Here is a 21,249-nt window from a genome sequence, read left to right on the forward strand (position 1 = left end):
ATGTTTAGTGTAAAATCAGTTTTAAGTAGCCAGAGTTGAAGTTATCATTTCAAAGAATGATACAAACAAGTTTATGAGTCATGTATATGTTAATAAAAATAGACATTCTTTAAAATTTATCCTATTATATTAGGAAGTAACTGTTAAAAATATCTTTTTTTTTTTTTTTCTCCCCTCCACAGATGACAAAATTAAAGTAAAATATACACATATTAATGAATTATGCATACCTCACTGTTCTTGTTTTTCCTGGACTTAATAGGAGTAAGCAGCTTACTTTTCTGAGACCTTGAAAATAGTTTTTAAGCGTTTCATCTGCTTAAGGATTAAGACGTCACTCAACACTCCCTGCCTCCCCCCCGCCGCCCCCCCCCCCCCCCCCCCAAGATTTATCTAGCCTTAGGTATTTTTCCTTTTAATTTACCATTTTGTTACATTGCCTCTTGACACTTCAGTGTCTGACAGTGCTTATTTTTTTCTTAAAGGAAAAGTTTCCACATTCTTTTCATTTTTTTGGCATCTGTTAATACCAGTAGGGAAGTCAGAAATATTGGTGATTTTCCAAGCATGTTGAGTGGAAATACCTTTCCTTTCCCTCTTGTCTGCAAAATTATATTAACTCCTAATGTCTGGACATTGATGTGTCTGTTGAAAGGGAAAAAAATAGTTGACTACAGAACAAATCTATGTATTTAATCCAATGAATTGCCTGACATGAAATCAATGGCAATGGCAGTATTTTCAGACAGTTTGGAAATTTTTACTTAGTTTTACATGGAATGAGTACAAGAAACTAATATGGATCTTCCTGGTGTTTTAAAAATGAATAACATCCATTGCATACATGTTTGATCAGGCTGAAATTGATCTTTTTTTTCCTGCTAGGTACATTCTTCTTTATGATTAGATGACAGCAGAGGCCAAAGATAAAATGAAGTTCATTGGTGTGGGTCAAACACATTTCATTTTCCATTTGATTATAAATTGACTTTTTAAAGTTGGATTTCATAATAAATCTTATGATTCCTGTCACTAGCAAGAGATAGAAAATAGGCTATTGAGTTTGAATTGTGTTTAAAAAAAGTTTATTTTATTTTTTTTTTTCCCACTTCTCCTTCATTGTGAGATTATTCCTTCCTCCTTTTTCCCTCTTCTTTCTTTGACTTTACTTAAGGAAAATATTGAATGTGACACCAGTGAGGTAAAGCCTAAAATTGTCAGCAGAATATCATGTGTAATCTTTGCAACAGCATAAGATTTACTGGGATTTTAAACTGTTATCCAAATCTGGGCCTCTGTATTTTTTACATTCAATGCTATTTTTTATTACTATTATTATTCGTTTTAAACCTAGGATATTCAAGCTGTTGTGTTGAAAGAAATAGAAAACGGGATGGTGAGAAACAAATTTTCACATATCATAGTTTTACAGTTTAAATGTAATAATATACTTGTACAAAAAGAGTTAACGGTTGTTTTCATCTTTATATGGATTTTATAAGTGGATGTGTTGTCTGACAACTTTGCCAGCAGATCTTGAACAGCATTTTAAAGAAGACAGATTTACATATACTGGATTTCCAAGATTTGTCTTTTAATATAAATATTTTTTCTATTTGCATACTTAAAGCTATTGAAGAACTAGAACTCTCAATGTATTGTACAACTAGTTGATGAAGTGATTTACAAGAAGTGCTGTCATTTTAAAAATACCTGTAGGTTAGGTTACATTACTACCTTAGGTGGAACAGTATAGCCAGTGTCTGCAGATTATGTATGGAGGAAACATTTTAAAATCTTGAATTTTTCATTTGAGCATTCTAATTAGCTATTAAATCCCACTTACTTTCTTTTTCTTTCTGATGTGATGACTGTGTTTTTAATTAAATACTCTGCACTTGGAAGACTGCCAGTTAATCATCAAGCAAAGTATTCTTGAGACTTTTGTTTTTTGATTTTCTTGATTCTTTTGCAGCTCCAAACTCTGCTATAAACCAGATGGAAAACATGAATAGTTAGCTTGAGTTTCCATTAACAAAGAATGTTCCCTTTAATCTCTCCTGTTGCTAGTTTTTGATTAATATTTTTGTTCCTCAAAAAAAAATAAAAAATCAGACATGGTGTTAACAGCTCTATATTACCCACATTTTTTTTTTCTAATGATAATCACGACATTTATTTCTTCTAGCTTAGACAGGGCCTCCTTTTTATTATATTTAAGTAGGATCAACAACATAAATAAGTTTCATGACTCTTTCTGTAACCTATTAACATAAAGACTTCATCGAAAATATTATCTCCTTTACCTCTTGCTGTGTAACAGGTTGGCTGTCTATCGTGTGGTTTCTGCAGTGGCTATGCGTACATTACCTTGTCTATCTCCATACTCATAGCTGTTACCTTCACCCTCTCTGTTAAGTCTCCAAGTTTAATGTTCTACCACACTCTCTAGATCACTTTCTGCTGTTAGCTTTAGCTTATCCACTTGTGAAGTGTGTTTTGCATATTATTTTTTGTCTTTCTGTTTATATTTGATCTCCCTGTCAATGCTTTACATGTTTCTTTAGTGTTGCTGATTATAGGCGGAATATGCAAAAGATGTGTCTTGCTCCTATGAGACCCTGCAGCTCCTGACAGGACCTCTTATTCACAGGCATTCTAGTGAATGTTAGTAAAACGTAACCACTCCAATCCAGTGTACCTCGAATAATATATGCAAAGGAGGCAACAGGAGTCTTTATCAATAACACTGAGAGGCTATAGTAGTACTAGGCTATAGAAGAACATTACTGGGGCATGTAAAATTTATATTTAGAGCAAAAGAAAAGTCTTTCTGTCAGGAGACACAGACATCACAGTTAAACAAGAGGTTAATTTTTGGAAGGATTGGAAGGATTTTTGTTTTGACAGTACAGAGAATATAAAGTGTTTTTTTTTTTTTTTTTTTTTTTTTTTTTCCCAAAGGATTTTATGAAGTTATGAGCAGAAGACTAAATCCTTATAAATATCAAGCAAAAATGGTTTGAGGGCAAGTGACAATTGCAGACTTCCTCTGTACAAAGTAAAGGAATTTGTTCTATTCTTGCTGTTGCTGCAAACATTTATCATGTATTTCAATTACTTTCAGAGGACTTCAAGAAGTTTGGCACTGTATCAAATATAATCACAATTTAACCACTTACAAGGCACTTTGGTTACAGATAATGAGTCCAGAAGTCAATTCGGGACTGGAAAATGATCACTTCCTTGCAAAATATATTCTAATGAATGCGATGAACATGGAATATTTTTAAAAAGAAGCTATGGACAAATTGTGTGCTGGGTTAAATTTTTTTCCATCTTGGCTTCCATCTGTGATAAGGAGGGAAATATTGAAGATCTTAAAGTTTCTTATTTTTGTGGATGTCACATTAAATGGGACTAATCAGAGTCCAATGTTTGCCTATATCAGAGCCCTGTTAAGGGTCTTTTCTAAGACAGTTTCACAACGTTGAACAAGTTTAATAAGGCAACAGATAGATTCATAATTGCCATTGATAAATACACTTTCTGCAATGGTGTTAATCTGTGATAATACTGCTAGCAAAATGCTATCCATGGCATTCCTCACCAAAAGGTGAAGGCACAGATTTTACCAAGAAGGTGGCCCTGTCTTGGTGGAGGAGGACTGCCTTTTCTAGGTTTCCAGTTTCTTCTTTCTCTCTGCCCTCCCCACTCGTCTTTTTTCCTCAATCTAACATTTTTTTAGTTATTTTTATTTTTTTTCCTAACAATAACTTTCTTCTTTTACACCATCTTAATACTCTTCTATATCCTAACCTTATCTGTTCCCTCCATGGGGTGACATTTAGTATGACTGGATGAAGAGTTTAGTATTATTGTCATATATGTTTAGCATGTACTTCATTAAGCTCATTATTATATTCAGGGGTGTATTTAATATTCAGTTAATATTCATCGGTATTTAATATTCTTTTTACAAATAATAAAGCAAAAGGTTTCACTCTGGGCACTGTAGCCTTCAAGATTCTGTTCTGCTGCCAAAACAGGGCTGCCCCACCAACACAAGACTCCCTCCTTCAACAACCTCTCATACCAAGCCTGCAGACATCCATCCACAAAATTTGTAAATGAGATAAACAAGAACAAGCTGCTCAACTCCCCTTTGCCCAAGACTGGTGTTTATCAGTGTCACTAACAAGTCTAACCGAGTACTTGTGAAATAATCAATCTGATGGTGTATTTCTTATCTGTATATAATAAGAATGCATACAATAAATGAATACCTAAACCAGACAAAATCTTGTATATATACTTCCATTCTGAGACCAAAGTGGTGTTTAAGAACAAGGTCACCTCTGCCATGAGCCTCACTGAAAAAACAGACCCAATAACTGCCATAAATCTGCTAGTACAACTACCAAAATAATCTATCAGGAAGCCAAGTAACACTATACAGAAATACTGTACAGAGATTGGCATTCATAAATTCTTATTTTTCTGACAAATATCCAAGAGAATGCAGAAGAGTAAAAGGTTATCTTCCCTTCCCAGTGGTGTTGTGGATTGTTAAATGAGTAATGAGTCATAAATGAGTACACTGCCATATACCACAATCTACATAACAATTTTTGAAACGAGTTCTGAGGACTAAGCTAGTTCTTTCTTAAGAAAATAGCATATTTTAACTGCAGTTCACAGCCAAGCTATTTTCTTAGAGACTATTTTTCTCATACCTCCTCCAGATAATTTTTTCTTTTGTCTAACCAAATTTTCCTCCAGGTTTTGGTCATGTCCCTCCAAGTTCAGTGAAGAAAGTCTCCATGGACTCATTTGCCACCACTGGCATAGAAATAAACTCCATAGTTTTATATTTTGAGATTTTTTTTTTTTTTAAGAGATGAGTAATAGTAATAAAACCGATCAACAGTCTTCATGGAGGAAAGTCTGGCCATGATAGTTGTAGGTACTGAAAATCAGGTGACATTTATTCACTTCTATATTGTATAGTGGACCATGACTGGTATTAATAACACTCAGTAGGGCCAGAATATGGTATGCCATAATTTATTGTCCTTTATCAATTTTTAATTGGCTGTTTTAATTGGCTTTAGATTCATGGGGGTAGATATTATGACACCAAAATCTGACATTTCTGGTTTTGCTCTAAGGACCAAACTGCTGGAGGAGTTCTACTGGAGAACTTTTTCTTTAGGGCTTCATGCTGAAAGGTACTGAATGCAAGTCAGATTTGCCTCTGCTAGTTGAAGAGGTAATAAATGCTACCTGGAGCAGGCACAGCTTAAACACTGGTGTCTTAGAGAGAACAGGTAGAGAGGAGGAGTGGGCCATAACATTTGTTGTGTTATCAAGAAAGGGCAGTGACTTAAAAAACAGCTAATTCTTTTTAATTTAATTTTTATTTTATTTTATTTTATTTTATTTTATTTTATTTTATTTTATTTTATTTTATTATTTTATTTACTTTGTAATTTTTTTCAGTCATTCACTTTATTGGCAAATTGTTAAGCAGCATCTTTTGGTATCCAGGCTTTTCTGTCTTCCAGACAGGCTGTTGAAAGTTGATTTTATTTATCTCAGCAGCCACGCGATGGCAGCAAAGTATGAAGGAACCCCACTTTCCTCCTCTATCATCAAGTGCTACAGCTTGCCATTTCAAGATTTTAGACTAACCAGAGGAGATCTACATATAAACTGCATCAAATCTGAGAACAATGATGTTAAGAACTGTATACTCAAAGAACAAAATCATGAGCTCTGTATATGTTTATCTGTGAATATTTCCTTGCCAACTTATCTATGAAACACATACTTGCTGTGTTTGACATCAGCTTGTTTTAGAAATGTCATATCAATGTAGAAAAGAAATGTAATATTTCTTTTATAGACTCAGATTTAGTTGTGGTTTACATAATCATCACTGTGAAATAATGATTAAATTCATATAATAAATAATAAATAATAAATAATGATTAAATTCAGTACTACTATCCATGTTAATCTTGATAAAATCCACAGTGTCATAAATTATCATTAATAATTATTATTAAAACATTATTTTATAAACATTAAAAATTGTCATTAATAATGATAATTTATTATCATTAATAATGCCAGCTGAGTAAAATGAGAAAAAAAACACTTTTTTGCAATTTAGTATGCAAAATCTGTTGAACAACATTTACATGTAAAATTTACATTTACATTTACATGTAAACTTTATCTTTAGACAAATTGCATATTTATGACCAATGAGGTATGGGAAAATAATTGTTTCTTATTGTATATTTGCACAATACTTACCCAACAGTGTTTTCCAGCCATGTATTTCCACTGAGTTGAAGGCCTTTTCTGTATCCTCACATTTGTAGACATTAGAGAAAAAATAAAAATAATAAAAAAAAAATGCTGGAACATCATAAGAAGTGTTTTATTTTCAGTATTTTGAACTTCATGAAGAAGCTTTTAGAAATCACAGAATCATAGAATCATTAAGGTTGGGAAAGACCTCAAAGATCATCTGGTCCAACCATCCCCCTAAGACCAATATCACCCACTAGACCATGTCTTATAGTAGTTACATTCCAAAACAATGAGCTTAATGTGAATTTGTGTGTCTGTCTTAAAAATTGAGGAAAATAAATTAAATGTTTATTTAAGTGAGTAGATGTTACCAAATGCTGTTATTTCTTATGTTTGAAACCAAACATAACACAATATTTTTACAAATATTGTAGGCAATATGCTTCTACAGTTTATATTTATAGGATTTTTCTGATTTTGATATTTTTGTAACATTTCCTAATATTCAAACCTATGCTTAATTCACAGCATAGAGTTTTAATTTTGCTGTCTGCAAAAATCCAAATTTTAAAAGTCTGTCTGTTAAATGGCACATTATTTTAGAGCTGGCTGATTTCCTTACTTTTATTTTGGGTAACAGTTATATTTTGGAAAAGTTTCAGTAAAATCAAAATTGGAAGAAAAGGTTTTCAGAAATATCTAAATGGAGTTGCATTATGGTTCATCTTCAAATTATGCAGAAAATTATGTCTAAGGAGACATAAGTTGTTTTACAAATTAATGCAAGGAGAATTTTGAATATGGAATTCTATTCAGAATTATTCATCTATCTTGTAAAAACAAACTGCAAAATATTCTCTTAATATTCTCTTGGAGAAAATTACAGAAAACATTCTTATTATTTCTAATTTCAATCTATTTTTAGTGCGAAAGGAACTGGAATAAATTTCAAGACATTTCAAATGATCTAAGGGATTTCTAAAGTTACTTACTTGTGAGACTGAGTATTAACTTGCTGTGAATTACAACAGGTTACACTGCCTTAATGGTTCTCAGAGATTAAACCACTGGTTCTCTGAGTAATTTTGACTCTTCTGTAATTTATTTGTTCAGCTAAGAGTAGTTTCTGGATATTGTGGAAAAATTTGGTCACATTTCTGGTTAATTGCTCTTGGAAAATGCTAAGTTAAATAATCAGCAGCAATCTGATAGGCTTGGTGATTGTAGTATTGTTTAGGGGTTTACTCATCAAGTATGCTACATGTATGAGAGAGTTACAAAGAGTCCCAGCTAAAGGTGATTAGTGGCATGACATTTCTGTAAAGGAGAAAAATGCATTTCCTTTCCCTGCTATGGCAACAGCGATTCAATCTCTGCAAGAGCAGAGTGTTTTATTTTATTTATTATTTTATTTTATTTTATTTTATTTTATTTTAATTTTATTTTATTATTTTATTTTATTTTATTTTACTTTATTTTATTTTATTATTTTATTTTATTTTATTTTAATTTTATTTTATTTATTTTTAATAAGAGATTTGGATCAGTGGACAAAATGTAAGGGTTGTGAAGTTTCTCTGAACAGATTAATACTTGTGAGAGAAGCCATCATCAGCACACTGGCTGTGAGAAAGCTTTTTGTATGAGTCCTTCTTCTGTTACTTCTTTTGGCTACATATTATTGGAAATGACTTAAAGGAAAAAGCTTATTTAGACATGGAATGGTGGTCACCCCATTTACTTATTGCCTCTTCTAAAGACTGTGCACATATAAACAGAGGTGTTGAGAGCAAATTTTCAGTAGCTTCAGGGAAAATTAGCCTTATAAGTGGAAAGTATTTTTCTAAACAGCAAAGTACCTTCAGTACTTCAGTGTCTTAAGCTCTAAGAGATATAAATCATGACAAAATGGAATTTTACCATATTCCTTCTAGTGAACAGAACAGCCCTATAGAAAGACCTGATAATTGCTGTATTCAAAAATGGATATTAATATACAAAGCAATCTGTGTAAAAATATTATTTGTGAATAATGTTTTGCCTGAATGAAGGGCAGAAGTTGCATTTAAGCTGATCACTTCAAAAGTAATTAGAGAAGTATAAAACCAGTACTTGCACTGTAGATCGGGAAAGAGAGAAATAATATCACCCAGGAACTATACCAAAATTTGTCTAACTTCAGTAGGATGCAATTTCAAAACAATTATGAAAGTAAGTTACTAAAGACATAAAAGAAACATGGGAAAAAAGGAAAAAAAATCAGCACAACTTTACTAGTTGCAAACTACTATATATGTGGTGAATAAATTTATTTCAGTTAAAATGTCTGATCATGTAGACAAACACCTGCTAAAAAAAGTTAAAATTAGACTTCTGTTTGGTGTTTCTTAATGTGTCCAGCATTCAGTGCCACATAAAAATAATTATTGAGGATGGGAAGTAATAAAATGGTAAGAAATGAACTATGTTGGCAGAAGTTAACAAGTGTTGGAAGTTGGCTTGGACACAGTCTGGGATGAGTTTACAGATAATGAACCTGAAGGAAGAGTTTTGCAAACAGCCTTGTTTAATTGTTTTGTTAACTCATCCTGATTAAACTGGCTACAGTAAATGGAGATAATTTGAATGACTTTGAGGATTGTTATAACAGAAATAGGTTAAAACAGGATAGCACAAATCCATATTCTTAGAGACTAGCAGTAAGGATATCTACTGTAAGCTTAGAGTCACAAGCAACTAATAAGAAAATAATCTGTGTGTTCAATGCAGATTATGGGTGAGACATACAGAGAAAAAAGCCAAGAAAAAGTGATTTAGGATAAGATAATTCTAACAGAAATTAGAAAGACTGTAATGCTACTATTCAAGGCTGCGCAAAAGCTGTAGGAAATACATGCCAGATGAAAGAGTGAAACGTCTATACTTATTAGAATGTTTAACAGCATGGAAAGATGATTGTAAAAGACTAGAGCAGACATTGTTGGTTTGTTTGGTCTGGCAAAACTGAGTTAGAAAGGGGGATATACTTGAGAGGATTAGGAAAAAACCTTTGTGGGACATACAACATAAAAGAAAGAGATTTAAGCTAAAGGATAGTGTTAACACAAGAAGAAATAGCAAACTGGCTACTAATACATTTATCTAACAAATATTTAAAAAAATTTGAATGCAAAGAAGTTGTAACCTCACTGTAAAGCAATTAGGCTAATTCCTCATTGGAGTGTCTGCTTTCAAGACGGAACTCGGTAAATTTATGAAGGGAATTCTATAGGGCAACAATTCCAAAGAATATTGGGCTATAAGAACTAGAAAGTTTTTTTTCTAGTATATGCTTAAAAGTCTGTCCAGGGAAAATGTAACACTTTCATCAGCATCTTATGTAATATATTTTCAGGTTCCAGGCTAATTCAGGTTAGTGACACATGAAGAAAATTGGCTGATTAAGATGCACACCCTAAGAATGTGTTATTGAAGTTTATGGATGTTTTCATTTTTACTTTTACTTTTCTACTTTACCCATCTTTATGTATACTTTTTCTGTTGGAACTGTAATGATTTTTGATATAAAACTGCCTTGTTTTCATATTAAGTTGATCACTTTTGTTAACTTCAGGAAACAACATGTATTTTTGTTGCCTCATAAGCTATATACAAGACTGTGTCAAAATAACATAGAGAAATAAATCATACCTTTAGTTACTTTGGTTCTTGACAAGTTGTAATTCAGACAAGCCATATTGTACAGAATGTCCTTGTTTGGTACTTTGATCAGCAGCCATTGTAAATGGAAAAGATAGCAATATCAAACAGTTTTGAAACAATTCATTTGGTATCCCATATATCATAACCAGATAGAAGAAAAAAAAATCTGGACTTTTTAGAAAGTTTCTCAAGGAAACTAAAATATTTAGTCTGTACTTGGGAAAGTAACTTTTTATTTTTAATATATGTAATTTTTGAATTATATGTGTGAAACCAATTAAATAACTGTAATTGTAATTTGCATAAGGTAATCTATATACCGGATTCAGCTTCATATATGTTGATGAAATAGAAGTTCATAGATTGATTAACACAGTAAACTTAGTACTCTCTTCAAGTTCTTCATGAGTTCTGCTTCACTGAAGGTATAATAATGACTTAAAATTTAGTTACTCTCCAATTTCCTGGAATAATTTTAGAGAAAACTGAGCTGCTTGCTATATTAATGGCTTCATAGAAATGTTGTAAATAGCAAAATCACAGAATGGTTGAAAATGGAAGAGACCCCTGGAGGTCATCTGCGCCTGGAAATGTTTTCCAGAATTACCTGCTCTACCACCTTCCCAAGGACAGAGGTGAGGTTGGCTCATCTGTAATTCCATGTGTAGTGGTTTTACCCAGCTAGGCGTCTGAGCTCCACCAAAACTGCTCTCTCACTTGCCCTCCTCAAAGGGAAAGAGGGAGAAAATATGTTGAAAAGGGCTCAAGGGTTGAGATAAGGACAGGAAGATCACTCAACAATAATCATCACGGGCAAAACAGACTCAGTATAGGGAGATTGATAAAATTTATTGCTTATTATTAAAAATCTAGAGCAGTGACAAACAAACAAAAACAAACAAACTAAAAAAAACCTTCCCCCATCCAACTTCTTCCACCTCCTCCCCCCTGAGTGGCACAGGGGAAAAAGGGAATGGGTGTTGTGGCCAGTCTGTAACACTATGATTCTATGATTCTATGATTTTGTCTCCACCACTCCTTCACAGTCGTTCTCTTCCCCTCCTCCAATGTTGGATCCCTCCCACAGGATACAGTCCTTCCTGAACTGATCCTTGCAGGGGCTTCCTACATGCAGCACCTCTTCAAGAACTGCTCCAAATATGGGTTCGTACCACTGGGTCCATCCATCAGGAGCACACTGCTCCAACCTGGGTCCCCCATGGGTGGCAGCTCCTGCCAGGTCACCTGCTCCTGCGTGGGCTCCTCTCCATGGGCTACAGGTCTGGCCTGGAATTTGCTCCGGCGGGGGTCCTCCATAGGCCGCAGGTCAGCGCAGGTCTACCTGCTCCACTGTGGTCTCCTCCACGGGCTGCAGCGTGGAACCCTGCTCCACCATGGTACATGGTGGGCTGCAGGGGGACAACCTGCTTCACCATAGTCCTCACCACAGGCTGCAGGGGACCTTCTGCTCTGGCACCTGGAGCTCCCCATCCTTCTTCACCGACCTTGGCGTCTGCAAGGCTGTTTCGCACTCCTTTCTATCTCCCAGCTGCTGTGTAGAAGCAGGTTTTTTTTTTTCTTTTCTTTCTTTCTTAAATATGCTCTCAGAGAGGTGTGAACAACTGGCCAGTAGCAGGTCCCTTTGGAGCCGGCTGAAACTTGCCCTCATCTAACATGGGGCAACTTCTGAATTCTTCTCATAGAAGCCACCCCTGAAGCCCCTTGATATCAAAACCTTGCCACATAAACCTGATACACCATGGGTCCTCTTTCTTGCCTTTCTTGATCGTAGGAGCAAAAGTGACTAGAAACAGTGGACATTGTAGGAAGTGTTGTCCCTTTCCAGTGCTGCTTTTAATGTAGAAATGAATTTCTAATTAAAAAAGACCTGATTCTAACAGACCATATTTACAAAAGTAGTTTAAATAATGATGTTAGGTAAAATTGTTATCACAGAATAATAGAATTGTTTGTGTTGGAAGGGAAGATGGACTAATTCCAACCCTCAAGATATAATCAGGGACACCTGCCACTAGACCACATTGCTCGTAGCCCCATCCAACCTGGCTAAGGAAAGTAAATGTCACTACTATCTTCAAGAAGGGCAAAATGAGAACTCAGGGAACTACAGACCAGCCAACCTCACCTCGGTTTCTGGGAAGGTGGTAGAGCAGGTAATCCTGGAAACTATTTCCAGGCACATGAAGGACAAGAAAATTGTCAGGAATAGTCACCATAGATTCACCAAGTCATGCTTGACCAACCTGATAAAATTCTAGGATGAAATGACTGACCTGGCAGTTGAAGGGAGAGCAGTGGATATTGTCTTACTGGACTTCAGAAAGGTCTTTGACACTGTCCCCCATATGGTCCTCAGAGAAAAGCTATTGAACTAAGGGCTGGGTGAGTAGATGGTGTGGTGGATTGAAAACTGGCTGAACGGTTGAACCCAGAAGGTAGTGATAAATGGTGTAAATTCTAGTTGGAGACCATTAAAAGACTATCACGAGGGTCAATCCTGGGTCCTGTCCTGTTTAACATCTTCATTAATGATCTGGACAATGGGCTAGTGCGTACCCTCAGTAAATTTACGGATGACACAATACTGGGGGGAAATAGCTGACATACCCAGAGGCTCATGCTGCCATCCAGAGGGACTGTGACAGGCTGGGGAAATGGGCTGACAGGAACCTTATGAACTTCAACAAGGGGAAGTGCAAAATCCTGCATCTGTGGAGGGTCAATCCCATTCACCAATATATGCTAGGGGTCACCTTTTCTGAAAAGGACCTGGGGATCCTGGTGGACACCAGGTTGAAAGTGAGCCAGAAATGTGCCTTTGTTGCAGAGAAGGCTAATGGTATCCTGGGCTGCATTATGCAAGGCATTGCTATCAGGTTGAGGGGGGTGGTCTTTCTCCTCCGCTCAGCCTTTGTGAGGCCACTCCTGGAGTACTGTTTCCAGTTCTGGGTTCCCCAGTACAAGAGACATATGGACATTCTGGACAGAGTTCAACTAAGAAAGATGATGAAGAGACTGGAGCATCTCTCCTATGACAAAAGGCTGAGAGAGATGGGACCATTCAGTCTCCAGAAGAAAAAACTTGGGGGGATTTTGTCAATGTATATACATACCTGAACTGAGGGTGCAAAGAAGACAGAAGAGGCTCTTTTGAGTGGTGCCCAGCAAGAGGACAAGAGGCAGTGGGCACAAAATGAAACACAGGAGGTTCCCCCTGAACATCTGGAAACATTTTTTCACTGTGAGAGTGATAGAGCACTGACATATGTGTCCAAAGATGTTGCTGAATCTCCCTCCCTGGAGATACAGTGAAACACTCTCTGGATATGGTCATGTGCAATTGACTCTAGGCAGAACTGCTTGAGCAGGGGGGCTGGACCAGATTACCTCCAGAGGTGTGGCGTAATGACAACACGGAGGCCAGGGTTCTTTAAGGATCCATAACTTCTACTTTACTGATGACAATAACTTCAACTCTCTTTTATTGAGGACAGGTTCCCTTCTTATACCATTAGCTCTACAGCAGTACTTTTCCACTAACTATTCATTGGTTAACAACTTTGCCCGGCAACAGCAAACACCCAGCTACTTCCATGTCTTAACGGCTTTAGAACAAGCAGTCCAAGACAGCAATTTGTCTCCTGAATCAGCCTTCTTTCTTCCTTCTAAACTCTTCACACTCCTCATGGTCTCATCGTGGAGTCTGATGTTATCACCAGCCATGGAGCTTGTTGAGTCCCATGGCCACACTCCCACACAGAAGTCCCTTCCAACCTCAACCATTCTGTGATTTTCTGATTCACGTTATTTATTTATTTATTTATTTATTTATTATTATTTTTAATTTTATTGGCAATAATTTTCTCTCGTGACTCACACTGATTTTCATCTGCTCTGTTTGCTTAATTGACAGAATTCCTTAAGATGATTTTCTTTTCTTTTTCACAGAATCATAGAACCATATAATCATATGGCTTGGGCTGGAAGGGACCAGAAGACCAACTGCATTCTGGGCTGCTTCAAAAGATGAGTGATCATCAGGTTGAGGGAGGTGACTGTCCCCCCTCTATTCTGCCCTTGTGAGGCCCTACTTGTGAGTACTGCATCCTGGTCTGGGGTCTCCAGAACATGAAGGATGTGGACCTGTTACAGTGGGTGCAGAGGAGGGCCATGAAGTTGATCAGAGGGCTGGAGCACCTTTGCTATGAAGAGAAGCTGAGAGAGCTGGTGCTGTTCAGCCTGAAAAAGAGAAAGCTTGGGGGTGACCTCATTGCAGCTTTTCAGTACTTGAAGGGGGTTTATAATAAAGATGGATATTTTTTTTTTTTTTTGTCTCCTCAGGCAGATAATGATAGGACAAGGGGTAATGGTTTTAAAATTTGTGGTGGTTTTAACTTGCTAAGCAGCTGAACTCCACCACAACTGCTGTCTCACTCAGGAGGGTGACACTGGAACAGGTTGTCCAGAGAAGCTCCAATCCCTGGAGGTGTTCAAGGCCAGGTTGGATGAGGTCCAGGGCAAGGTGATCTAGTGGGTGGTGTCCCAGACCATGGTAGAGGGTTTGGAACTAGATAATCTTTAAGGTCCCTTCCAAACCAAGCCTTTCTATGATTTTATGATTCTGTGCTCTATGTACAAGGTTCTTTATGTATGGGTGATTTCTATTTTGATAACAACATCTAGTTCTGTGTCCTATTTTTGCCCCCTCATTTTTGGCCAGTGTGTTTGTATTTAATATGTTTTTTTCTCTGCACCAAAGAGACCGATTTATGTCATCTTACTTGTTCCCCCACCAATCATGTCTAAGACCTCCATTTTATCTAGTTCTCAAAAGCTTTTATTGTTTTCAACAGTATATTTCATTTTATTTATTTATTTATTTATTTTTCAATCCAGGTGCTTCCAATTAAAAGGTGCTTTCAGATAACTTTCAGTTATCAGCTTTTACAGCGTTCACATTTTCCCTGCTGAAGACTTAATTATTTGGTCCTTAAATGAAACCTCCTTTCAATTGGTTGTTTAATCCTTGGCTCAAGTATTTTGTCCATAGAATTACATTTTCAATATGTTTTTTTCTCACTTGCTCACCTTCAGTTCCTTAACATTTAGCTGGCATTCTGTATCTGGCACTATATATACAATTCCTTTCCCTACATGCTATTTATGCATAGTTTCCAAGGCATACAGTTCTGCATCCATTCTTTTTCCTCCTGTGTTGCAAGCTCTTTTTCCCATCTCCAATTCCTTGCTTTTAATTGATAGGATAAAAGTAATTCCTTGGGTGTGTCTCTTTGTTCACATGTGGAATGGATGATACAGTCAGAGGCAATGACACACCAACTACGTTTGAGGGAAATGATAAATACATTGCTCTTAATCGTTTTAAAAATGGGGAGCTTTCTATGCAAGTGGAACATTAAAAAAAAAAAAAGCAACTATGTGACAGACAAAGCCCAGCTTTTCTGATCTAATTTTCTTCTTCCCAGTTCCATCCATGAAGTGTAAACGGTAAATAAATTATTCAACAGTATTCTATAGTAGAGTCCATATTTTACACCAAAAGCTTTTTTGAATGCTTACAGCATTTCACAAATCACATATTAATCCCATTATTTATAGGCTAAGCAATTCCACAGACCTGTGACAATCCTGATAAACTCTAACTCCCCATTCCTTCTGTTTAACCTTGAATGTTGTAAACATTTGATGATGTATTCAGTGATGTGACAGAATTGGACTGAGTCTTAGAGAGTGATCATAAAGCCCTTCCTGTAATAACTTTGGATCTTTCTCCTTTACTGGAATAGGGAACCTGAAAGGAGCTCAGAAATACTCAGTTCATATATATTAAACTGTAAGGATTCCCTCTGTTGATAACCTCACTGATTAATTTGAAATAAAGCTTTAGGCACAAAATGTCAATGTTATTTATTTATTTTTTCCAAGTGAAGGGGATGTTTTATGCACAAGCTCAAAAGCCAGTTCAGAAAAAGTGAAGTGCTTTTAACATTATTATGTATTCTTCATGTTAGTTCTTCTTATCTGTTCCAGCAAGCTATGCATTATAGGCTGTTATTTATAACCAAATCTTGCTGCATCCTGCTTTTAAATATGCTGACTGAGGGGTGGCCTTTATGCACTGTTGTCAGAGTTCTAATACACCAGGTTTTTATACCTCACCCTACCTTAAAACATCAAAGCATGACAGCTTGATGTGACATTTCTATAACTTCCCATGCTTGCAATACCCATTTCTTACTCAGGAGATAAAACGTAGAAAAAAAGACATAGGATATTGTTTTGTTCTTTTGTAGCTATTCACCTCATCCGTAAATTTTGAAACTACTGGCCACTGGGCTCAAATATAGAGGAGCTTATAGACACTGCAGCTGGTAAAGGAGAGACTTTCTTAAGAACCCTCACAAAAATGCAAGTCAATCCTAGACTTTATCATTGCAAGAAGCACTGTTGGCTCAGAGGTATTAGCTGACAAATCAAACAAAATGTGCGCTGCCTATTGTCCTGTCAAAAAGATTGATATTTTGGAGACCTGCAAGTACTTTAGAAGTGGAAAGGTAAGAAAGCATGAAGGAAGATGTGAGGTACTGATGAATACTGTAGTAGCTAAGACATAGGGGAAAGCTAAATCCTGTGTTTGAGATGTGTATTTTAAACGAGCTGGAATTAGTCACAACAAGTTGTGCAAGACATCCGTCTGTCAGTTTCTCCAGCAGTTTAAACTAATCCTCTCTCCTCTCCTCTCCTCTCCTCTCCTCTCCTCTCCTCTCCTCTCCTCTCCTCTCCTCTCCTCTCCTCTCCTCTCCTCTCCTCTCCTCTGCTCTCCTCTGTCAACATTCTTATAGCTTACTATACCCACATTAAACCCACAGTTACCTCCATCATATAAAATTTGATAACTATCCAAATCCAGTTGATTTTTGCCTATGTGTATGTGGTAAAAAATATAATGGTTTAAGGGAACTATATTTCCCTTAAGAATCAGAGAATCAGATCTTTGTGGACTCCCTCTCTCTCTCTCTCCTCCCCTCAAGAGAGCGAGCTGGTGGAACTGTGGAAAAAAATCCATATCTGATCACACCTTTTGGTGTTACAAAATCATCTTGCTAGCCATTGATTCTGTTTCAACATTTCTGTATCACTTTTGAGAAGGTCACAAACTTCCAAGTGAGACACTGTAATTGCATACACAAATCTTAATGCAGGATTTATATTTCAAAATACTTTGATTGGGGCTTTGGTTAAATTTATAACTTAGAAGTTTCTGAACAAACAGAAAGAAAAAGAATATGTTTAATTCGCTTGATTTCATAGCCATAGGTCCTTGCAAAATCTAAACCATCAAATTTCACATAACCCTTCAGTTAATCCCTACACTAAATAACCGTAACTGTCAAGTACATGCCAGTATCTTGAGTGGAATGCTCTCTTTCAGGTCTGTCTAGAATCATATATTTTTTTCTGTAATGATAAAGTAGTAATTACTTACTTGCATTTCCAAAACCTGCACAGAAGTATCGTATTTGACTGAATGAGCTGCACTTTTTTCCTTCTCATTTATCAAGCAGTAAAATCAAAGCTTTTTTTTTTTTTTTTTCCTCCTGTGGGTGTTTGTGTTATTATCCTGATTTCAAAATAGAACAAGCATATGGACTTGTTAATGTTAGTATGGTATTACTAAATTATAATCTGTTTGTGTTTAAAGGAGTCCTTCTCTATGGATTAGATACTTGCTAACCATGTATGTTGTATGAAGGCAGTGGTCAGAAAAATAATTTCAAAAAATGCTGTCAGCTTTTCAAACCACTTTATTTTGAGTTGGCTTTAGCTAAATTAAGTTTGTTATTTCTGTATCTTTCCTACTCCCTGCTTCTCCTAGGGAGAAAAGAGCAAATTTTCCAGTGAGCACATATAGCCAAGAACTGTAATTCCTCCCCCCCCCCCACCCCCCCCCCCCCCCACCCTTCGCCATTCCAAAGAAGATTTATTACAAAATTAATATACATTGAATTTTGGATATTATGGTGTATGGGCTTATTATTGAATATTTGTGATGTGTGGGCTTATCACTGATACACTAGGTACAAGAACGCAAGCCTGGAACAGGAGCCTAGTTCAATCCAAAGGATAAATCCATGCATCAGCATTGGTCATATCTTTCCTGAAGTATTTCACCAACTTTGTCTTACATTACATTCTGTTATATTTAACTAGCATGACAAAATCAAATGATTTACAATAATGAAGTTAATGAACCGGAACAGGTAGCAACAGGCAGCTTACAGGCTTCATGTTAAATCAGATCAAGCATAGACAAAAGAATGGATAGGTTCACCATCATGTGATTCCAAAATTATTTTGCCAGCATAAAAAAAATTTCATTAACTAAAAGGACTTTTTTTTTTTTTTTTTCCTACAAGATTAATTTGAGCTGGAAAAATCATAGGTTTGTTTTTCCTGTGCGCCTGAAAGATAGTGTATAATATGATCACAAACATACTTTTTTTCCCCATTTGTCTCAAAGCTAGTTACAAATGTTCTATACTTGAAAGTAAAATAGCAAAAGAGACAATAGTAGAAGCCATTGTTTATGAAGTGCAGGACTTGTTTTATTTAGAATACTGTTAAGAAGTATTTTCCCTCATGCAACATTCCTTAATTTTTACATATTTAAATTGTTTTGTCTATCCTAGAAAGAAACATACAATCTTAGAAACTGAAATAGATGTGAGGAACAGAGTTTGTCAAAAAAAAAAAAAAAAAGAAACAAAGAAGAAGCCAATGTGAATGAAATTTAAATTTAAATAATACTTTACAGATATTTGTATTAATATTAATCTTTATGAAAAATGTAAATTGACAGAATTTTGTAAGATAATGTATCAAATTTAGAGCTATGTCAGAAGGCAGGACTTTATCAGAAAATGGAGTATACAAATCTTCATACAATATACTGTACGAAGTATATTTTTAAACTGATATAGCTATTCTCATGATGATTACACTCGAGACCTTAAGCAATTATTAGTCTGCGGTACAATGAAATATTGTCATTTTGAGGTAAGAAAACCATTTTTAATAGCTAACTGCAGAGTGAAGCCCTACCATATTTTGGACTTGTGTTAGATACTGATTTGGAGCAAATGCCAAAAATGAGGCAATGGAAGGAACAGTAAGGATAGAGGATTCTATACTGAAGCTGGACACAGATAACATAACAGATTTTGTGAAATGCTATTGGAAGGGGATGCTTTGTGGAAAGAGGAATTTTTAGTTATCAGACTGTGGATCATGGAGAATAACAGACAACACTAATCGAACAGAGAATATGGCTTGAGAAAATAGTAATGCAGTTTCTTTGAGCATCCAAAAGACATTTGTACCAGAGAGCCTATAGGAAGAGGTAATAGAGAATCAAGAAAAGGCAGAAACTCTGTGAACTTCTTTTCCCTCCGTAAGAAATGAATAGTAATAGTGATGATAATAATAAAAAAATAAATAGTGCTGGAAAGAATCCCATATCTAACCATAAAAATATATAAAAATCTATAGAATGATCTGGTTAGCACAGGCTACACAAATGGGATTTTGAAATTCATCCAACTCTGTAATACTTGTTGGTGTGATAGGATACTTAGGATACTTGTTGGTGCTATAGGATACCTGACCATAGTCCTGTCCTGTCTGTAGTAAATGCATCTTTTGCTTTCAAATGCTGAAAATGGCCAGTATTCTAAACAGGTATTCATGTACTTAACTGTGATGTTAACTTTCTGTTGTGTTTATGGAGCACCAAGTCCACAGGAACATTACTTTTTGGGCACTTTATTGTAAATCTTTAACAATCTTAAAATATGTAAGAAAAATAAATCATCTATTGTATAGTAGGGTGTTGAAAAATTGAGTCACCAGTGAAGCAAGGGAAAACTGTTTTAATTAGTTATAAGTATAGATAATTTTAAGACCCCCACCGAGGATTGTGCATATGCTTCCTTATTATTGGGAAACTTATCATATTGTATACTGCTAACACCACATCAAACAAAAAAAGATTTAAAAATTAGTAATCAAGTAAGATTTTTCATTAAAGTCAAGCTTACTTCCTAATCAATTATTCCTAGCTCATAAAAATGTGCTGACAGTGGCTGAGTAAGCCTGTAAGCCTGCCAAAAGCCACATAGCAAGCACAGGGAAGGAAGATATAAAATGAAACTGTGTACACTAACTCCAAAATGTAATTAGATAATTATCCATAACATTCCCCAATTAGCTGGTGGAAGTTGCGCAATTGCCAGCACTTGTTCTCATGGGGGACTTCAACTTCCCAGACATATGCTAGAAATAAAATACATCCCTGAGAAAGCAGTCTAGGAGGTTCCTGGAGTCTGTGGAAGATAGCTTCCTGACTCAGCTGGTTAGTGAGCCTACCGTGGGGGTGCCCCAATAGACTCGATGTTCGCAAACGGGGAAGAACTGGTGGGAGATGTGGTGGTCAGGAGCTGTCTTGGGCAGAGTGACCACAAAATGGTAGAGTTCTTTATTCTTCATGAAGTCGGGGTAGGGGGGTGGGGTGTCAGTAAAACTGCTACCATGGGTTTCCAAAAGGCAGACTTTGAACAATGATATGATTGTATTTACAAATACAAATATGATACATCCATCTTCAACACTTTGGAGTCATATTCTTCTTATGTCATTTAACATAATTTCTAGGCTTAACACATGTTGTGAAACAGTATATTTTCTTCTCAAGTATTCTTAGCCTTCTTCACATATATCTGTAAAGAAAAGCCTGCTTGCTAAGCCTTCTCAAAGAGAATTTCACACAAGCCTCACAGCAAATAAGCCTAACAGAGACTTTGTTGTTAGTGATGGATCTTTATGTCTGAGTCTGGTATCTACTAAAATATATTTATGGAGGCTTTCACTGTTGATTCTTTCATGGATCATGGAATTGTATTTTATATCTTTGAAACTAAATTTAAAAGGGCCATACAAGAGTTTGTTTACATGTTTCTTTAGAGCCAGACTTTATGTTGAGCTCAAATAGTCATTATTGACAATTCTGTCTGGCTGATAAAGGGGAAAGAGAATACAGTGAGTTTTGTTGTTGTTGTTGTTTTTGTTGTTGTTGTTGTTGCTTTCTTCAGTAAATTAGTCACACAGGTGAGAAATCCTAATGTT

General features: G+C 35.8%; 1 long non-coding RNA gene across 7 annotated transcripts in view; it reads left to right on the top strand.

Moving 5' to 3' along the window:
* LOC121065483 overlaps positions 1-21,249 on the top strand; it is a 76,774-nt gene that overhangs the window by 12,887 nt on the left and 42,638 nt on the right. Inside the window, exon 1 of one of the 7 annotated variants that reach the window (XR_005817100.1) lies at positions 14,557-16,622. The exons of the other annotated variants lie outside the window; for them this stretch is intronic. This is a non-coding gene — a long non-coding RNA (uncharacterized LOC121065483). Of the gene's footprint in view, positions 1-14,556; positions 16,623-21,249 lie in introns of those variants that run through there. 7 annotated transcript variants of the gene reach the window in all.

The sequence above is a fragment of the Cygnus olor genome, chromosome 2 (assembly GCF_009769625.2).
Source record: "Cygnus olor isolate bCygOlo1 chromosome 2, bCygOlo1.pri.v2, whole genome shotgun sequence".
Classification (NCBI taxonomy): domain Eukaryota; kingdom Metazoa; phylum Chordata; class Aves; order Anseriformes; family Anatidae; genus Cygnus; species Cygnus olor.